Below are 7,406 nucleotides of genomic sequence, written 5' to 3' on the forward strand. Positions count from 1 at the left end.
TACATCCATAGTCATCTCTCTCTTTTGTACATGCATTCATGCTTACATACACAGACTGACATTGACACACACATGCACAACTCTCAACTTCCCAACACACACACAGAAGGGGTGGGAGTCCGAGTACCTGCCGAAGCCCCTGCACTCAGCAGGGATTATGGATTAGTGGCATATTCGGCATTCCTCACATACCCACAGTTTTGCCTTCTGCAGCGTCTCAGAGAAACCTCTCATACAGCAGAGTGCTTCGAACACACACACACACACCTTCTACACAGTTAGTGCTCCTGACACACACACACACACACACACACCTACTGCACAGTTAGTGCTCCTGACACACACACACACACACACCTTCTACACAGTTAGTGCTCCTGACACACACACCTACTGCACAGTTAGTGCTCCTGACACACACACACACACACACACACACACCTTCTGCACAGTTAGTGCTCCTGACACACACACACAAACACATATACATACACACACACACCTTCTGCACATATCGAGCTCCGATCTCACACACACACACCTTCTGCACAGCTAGTGTTCCAAACATGCTAACACACCTTCTGCCGTACCTCAGACAGGAACCTTTTCATACTAAACTCCGTCTCATACAGAATCCACAGCAATTCAAATGCGCAAACATGGTTTCTTTGGATTTAATATGAACGCAGGTTTATGGTACTAATAATGATATAAACCCCTATTCTAGCCTGCGAGCTGGTTGGAGTAATTCCTCTCCTGCTCCTCCTTGCATCACGTCCTGCCACCCATTTCCTTGAGAACTCGGGTTTAAATGCAGACGTTTTGCCATTCCGGGGAAATGAGAGAGTGGTGCCATGGTGTTGTTCTTCAGAGCACGACACTGGTGATGTGCAGGACCTCTCTGTAGTGTTGATGAGGTGCCAACAGACCCACACGCAGATCAAGGCCAAGTGACTTCACGGAATAAATCAGAAGGAAACGCATGGCCAAGGAAAGCTGGTGCAGAGGTCAGAGGTCATTCTAGAATTCATTCATCTTTAGGTACATTAGCATTACCGGATGCACAGTTTCTTCAGGACAGATCAGACAGGTTAATGTCTACCAACACCAGTGAGAGACTGTTGTGTGGGTGTGGACATGTTGACATTCTAGACAGCTCCTTCCAGAAGTTGCTGCTTTCTCGCTCATGGAGAGGTAAGAAAAGTCCTGCACACACATGTAAATACATTCTCTCGCCCTCTCTCTCTCTCTCTCTCTCTCTCTCCTCCTCCAGGGTGGAGAATGCCACCACTCCTGTTGAGTGCCCCTGGGTCTTCCTCCATTTGCATCTCTGCTTCGCATTGTGTGGGCCTGAACAATGGCCACAAACAAACCATTAAGATGGAAATGGCTGCAATGTAGTTAATTAGTCCTCTCTGCTGGGACTGTTAGCTGAGAGAGATGAAGCTAAACTGCTTTGGGCCGGCAGACAGGAGGGGGGTACGCGCGTGCACGGCGCGGCTGTGGGCTGCCGGCGGACTTCCCAACAGCGCTACCAGCACGCGGTGCTTCCCAAAGGGTCCAGGCAGCCACGAAGCGTCCGAAGTTCACCATCCGCCCAAAATTCCTCTCATGAGAAACGTGCTGTGATTCTGACCCGCTGCCCTCTTCATGCAGTGCACGTGTTTGTGCTCCTAACCAATCTGTGTGGTGATGGAAAATGGAGGCTGATTTGTTTTTGTTTGTTTGTTTGAATTTGATCTTTTAATGATTTCTTTTTAATTCTTTTAAAGTCTTCCATGTGAAAAGTTGTTTGGTCAGCGAGCGTTGGAGGAGGCTGAAACCGTGGTGAGCTCTGTGTCGTTTTTAGTCATTTCGTTAGCACCTTGTTGCTTTGCTGCAGGGTCTCCTCCTCTTTTTCATACCTTACAAGGGATATGGGAACTGAGACGCCTCGTTATCTCGGCTTAATTAACTGTGACTGTTGCCAGACTGGCTGGAACTGGCACCCACTGATGACCTCATCAACCCAAGTTATAAGGAGTCCTTTTTGATTGCGTGGGTTTAATCGTCGTTACACACCCATCTATCTCCATTAATGTCAAGAGTGTGTGTGTGTGTGTGTGTGTGTGTGTTTGTGTTTCTGTGTGTGTATGAGACAGACAGAGAGAGAGAGAGAGAGAGAGAGTGTCGGACAAAACTAGTGTGAGACTCATCCCGGTGTATGTGCAGCTCCATGCCTATGTGAGTGTATACCTGTCTGTGTGATTTGTGTGTTCCACTCACTTTTTCTAGTTGTGACGAGTTCTCCAGACCTCAGTCAGCACAAACAGCTGACATTCCCTGCCTTAATCTCTACTCCAGCACACGGACATCTCGTTCCCTGCGTTAGTCCATACTCCAGCAAACGGACGTCTCGGAGATCCCCGTGTCGCACTCGATTGCTGTTTCTCACCTGACACGCATTCCTTTACCAACGTACACAGGGCTTAATTAATGTTAAGCTAATTAATGTTTACTCTGCTATACAGGTGTTAATTAACCCTGCTGATAGGGAAGGTTAATAAGTAGAGGCTTTAATTAGGGCGTAGCGGGAGGGGGGTGGAGTCACACACATGTGTAACTGATGACTTGTGGTTGATGTTAGCTTTGCTTTGGGGGTGAATTAAAGGTCTGGTCAGAAACCACAGGGACGGTGTCGGCACCGTCAAGTATCGCTCATGTTGCTACATTTTAGCAGGTGGGTCTTTGCGGCAGTGTTGTTGCCGTTGATTGTGGTTGCCATAACAACGGCTGGCTTGCTGTTTGCTCTTTCTTGCTGCCACTGGTGAAGCAGTTGTAGTTAGTCATGCTTGTGTCTAGACTGCCCTTAGATGAGTGCTACATGTTTCAGGGAAAGTTAAGCATCAGTGGGGACATTAAGATGTACTATTAAGATGTGAGGAGCCGCATGTGTCTTGTCTGTGTTCACATGCTGAGCGTGTCTCATCAACCTTCTCAGACCCAACAGACTGATGCCTTCTGCACCAGGATTGGTGCAATTCTATGGTGCGGTCAGCACCTGAACCAAGATTAGCCTCTTGCTTCACTCTATCAGGGTCGTCAGGTCTAGGCTGTGTTAATTGCTGGCTTGTGGTGAGGCACCAGCAGGAATGGTCCTGCCCCCCTCACCCAGCCCCGCCCCTTGCCCCGCCCCCTGCCCCTCACCCAGCCCCGCCCCCTGCCCTAAGCACATTATCGGGCTGGTTCTTTAGGGAGCACCATGCCCATGAGAAGCTTAGACTTCATTATAATAACACATCCGTGCTCCGCCAGGGACTCGGTCTGGTACGCAGCTGGCTGGGTCTCACTGACCTAGTCTCTTACACACACACACACAAACACACACATAAAAGAATGCCATTTTTAACTAACTCAAACGGGAAGACTTGTATAATCTTTCAGCAGTTAGGCCTGGAAACAAACGAGTTAAGAGTGTAAATGCCCAGATCCTTCAGTCCTGAGGAGGGAGCAGAGCGACTGTGACCACAGGAAACAGAGGCCCCTCTAAGCTCTGGGGGAGCTCCACGCCTATCTGGTCATTTTTATAGAAGTGCACCCAAACCATTTCAAAGCTGATACTGGGCTTATGCAATGGAAATCTTATGTTGGAGATTCTTATTTTGATCTGGTTGGGCAAAAAATAATAATATTTTAATATTTGCAACTAAGCGTTAAGTAATAATGCAACATTAAACTATAAAGACTATAAGACCGTGCCAACGCGAGTACACTGCACAGGGCAGCAGCATGTAAGACATGCCAAGATTTTGTTTCTAACTACTTTCTCTTTTCTGTCTGTTTTTTGTCTATTTTATGTCATAAATAGACAAAAATGTGTGACAGAAGCTAGTGAATGAATGACTCTGTGATTATGGGGCACTTGGAAGAAGGGAGGAGGGAGAGAGAGAGACAGAGGGAGAGAAAGAGAGAAGGATCAGGAGGATTAGGCATCGGTATCCCTTGGGCATTGTCTGGAAATCTGGAGATAAAGAATGCTGTGCGCGCGTGCGTGCGTGTGTGTTCGTGCATGCGTGTGTGCGCGTGCGTGTGCGTGTGTGTATGTGTGTGTGTGTGTGTGTGCTCGTGTGTGTGTGTGTGTGTGTGTGTGTGTGTGTGTGTGTGTGTGTGTGTGTGTGTGCATGCTAAAGGAGCAGGTGTTAGGAGCATGGGGGGAAGGGAGAAGGTATTCTGGTGGCCAACATTCATAAACCATATGGTCAGAAGATCCAGTGATTCTATCAAAAATGTGACCCAAACCCCTGAGTGATCTTTTGGGATCCAAAACGTACTTTAGCTAAGTAAATATCCCAAAACTAAATATGAGGTCAGTTGACTCCAGCCGAGACATTTGTGTGTTCATGGCTGTTCCAGGCAATTTGTCGGCAAATTCATTCACAATTCCACTGGCTCAAAGCTGTCCAAGGAGACCACCGTAGCTGTTCAGTCACGGGCTGTAGTGGAGTTGTGAAAAAGTGCAGTGCTCCAGTGCAAATCCTCTTGAGACTAAGATCAGTCTGTTCCTAATACTTGTTTTATTCTCCGTGGTTTAGTTTTCTAAACAAACCCTTGAACCTTGGCGAGTCCTGAGCTCTGTGTATTGCTACCAGTCCTTTACCTTTTTAACGGCTAATTAAGGACCCCCCCCACCCCCCAACTCCAAACAGATCATTCAGATAACTAACTCGGAGGATGTCCTAAAGAAATCACTGCCATTACGCCCAAATCCCCGTGCCCAACCCAAGCATTGTTAGCAGGGTAATTCCTCAAAACGGTACCATCACTGCTAACAATGAAGAGACAGAGATGTCAGTCAGCATCTCGCGCTGCCAAACAGGCAACTAGAATACAGCTCACATGACCATACTGGCAACATTTTGTGATTCGCTGGCTACGTTACCGTTGTTTACCATGGTAAAACCCCGCGCACCTCACACGGTTCCATCACTGTGACCTATGACCTAAGCTTCTGTGCACTTTTAGCTGTGTTGGTGTCATTTGGCTGAAGTACTGCTTTAAGCTGTGCCCCTGACCAGCAATGCAAGCAGGGACCAGTCCATTCTGATGCTAACGAGGGCAGCTTCTTGCTATCAGCGCTGCGTGATTAGCCGGGGTCTTCTTCCCACCCTCCAGCTCTGCTAGATGCTCTGATTGGGGTTTGTTTTGTTTTTTTGTTTGTTTTCCCCCTCATTTCCCCCACCCTTCTGTTGCCATGTTTAGGCCACAGATACACACCCACAGGCCAGAGCCAACAGACTCCTGGGTATGATGATCAGATAACCCTGATAAGAGAATACTCTCCGTGTTCTTTAGCAGTTTAAAGATCTGCTGAAAGGTTCGTGGTGATGGGTGGAAACGAGGAGCTCTGATCCAGAAAAAAAGCTTACAAACACATTTGTGAGACATTCGTGTGATTACTGGCTGAATGTAACAGAATCCATCACTGCCTGCAGCTCATAACTGTATGCGTTACTGTGCTGATGGGACTGTGCTGACGTGTCAACGTGTCCATGCTGACGTCCATGCTACCTTTTCTTCTGCCTTTTGTTGGCTGAAGGGAAGGTACTCGGTTTGATCCTGAAAATGTGTCTGTTCCTCACGCTAATGGCCTCTGGAAGAGAGAAATTCCCTGATGGAATTCCTGGTATTCCCTGCTGACTTTAGTCAGATGCTGCTGTTAATTGTGTTAGCAGCAGGGCCATTAGTGTGAGATTAATTCATTAGGTAAAAGGGTGCGTTGGGGGCAGTGTTTCTCGGGGCTAATATGACACATCTCTGACTTGTCTTCACAATCGCCCTGGGGAGTCTCTGTCTGTCTGTCCCCCTCTCTCTGTCTCAGGTTTTCTCTCTCTCTCTCTCTCTCTCTCTCTCTCTTTCTCACACACCTTCTAGTAGAAGAGAATGAGACAACATTCCTTCTATTATTTCCTTTTCTTTCATTCTTTCTTTCTGTTTCATGCATACAGTGCGGAACATGCACTAGAAAACATGTGAATGTGTATGTATTTGGTTGTTTGTAGTGTGTTTATTTTGTGTGTGTGTGTGTGTGTGTATGTGTGCATGAGAGATGGGCTGGGTGGTCTTAGAAACCACCAGGCGAGCAGTCTAAGTACACAGATACACAAGCTTGTTGGTCCTTCTGTAGCTCTGTCAACACTCAACTCTCATCTGTGGCAGTGAAAACCTTTTAGTACTGAGCAGATAGAATCTAACACGGAGAGAGGGAGAGAGTGATATTTGTTACAGCAGAGAGAGGGAGAGGAGAGAGAGTGATATTTGTTACAGCAGAGAGAGGGAGAGGAGAGAGAGAGTAATATTTGTAACAGCAGAGAGAGAGAGAGTGATATTTGTAACAGCAGAGAGAGGAGAGAGAGTGATATTTGTTACAGCAGAGAGAGGGAGAGGAGAGAGTGATATTTGTAACAGCAGAGAGAGGGAGAGGAGAGAGAGTGATATTTGTAACAGCAGAGAGAGAGAGTGATATTTGTAACAGCAGAGAGAGGGAGAGGAGAGAGAGAGTGATATTTGTTACAGCAGGGAGAGGAGAGAGAGAGAGAGTGATATTTGTAACAGCAGAGAGAGAGAGAGTGATATTTGTAACAGCAGAGAGAGGGAGAGGAGAGAGAGAGTGATATTTGTTACAGCAGAGAGAGGGAGAGGAGAGAGAGAGTGATATTTGTAACAGCAGAGAGAGGGAGAGGAGAGGGAGAGTGATATTTGTTACAGCAGGGAGAGGAGAGAGAGAGAGAGAGTGATATTTGTAACAGCAGAGAGAGAGAGAGTGATATTTGTAACAGAGAGAGGGAGAGGAGAGAGAGAGTGATATTTGCTACAGCAGAGAGAGGGAGAGGAGAGAGAGAGTGATATTTGTAACAGCAGAGAGAGAGAGAGTGATATTTGTAACAGCAGAGAGAGTGAGTGATATTTGTTACAGCAGAGAGGAAAGAGAGTGATATTTGTAACAGCAGAGAGAGAGTGATATTTGTTACAGCAGAGAGAGGGGAGAGAGAGTGATATTTGTAACAGCAGAGAGAGAGAGTAATATTTGTTACAGCAGAGAGAGAGAGTGATATTTGTTATAGCAGAGAGGAAAGAGTGATATTTGTAACAGCAGAGAGAGAGTCATATTTGTTACAGCAGAGAGAGGGGAGAGAGAGTGATATTTGTAACAGCAGAGAGAGAGAGTGATATTTGTTACAGCAGAGAGAGGGAGAGGAGAGAGAGAGTGATATTTGTAACAGCAGAGAGAGAGAGAATGATATTTGTTACAGCAGAGAGAGGGAGAGGAGAGAGAATGATATTTGTTACAGCAGAGAGAGGGAGAGGAGAGAGAGAGTGATATTTGTAACAGCAGAGAGAGGGAGAGGAGAGAGTGATATTTGTAACAG

This window comes from Electrophorus electricus, chromosome 16 (genome assembly GCF_013358815.1).
Source record: "Electrophorus electricus isolate fEleEle1 chromosome 16, fEleEle1.pri, whole genome shotgun sequence".
Lineage (NCBI taxonomy): Eukaryota > Metazoa > Chordata > Actinopteri > Gymnotiformes > Gymnotidae > Electrophorus > Electrophorus electricus.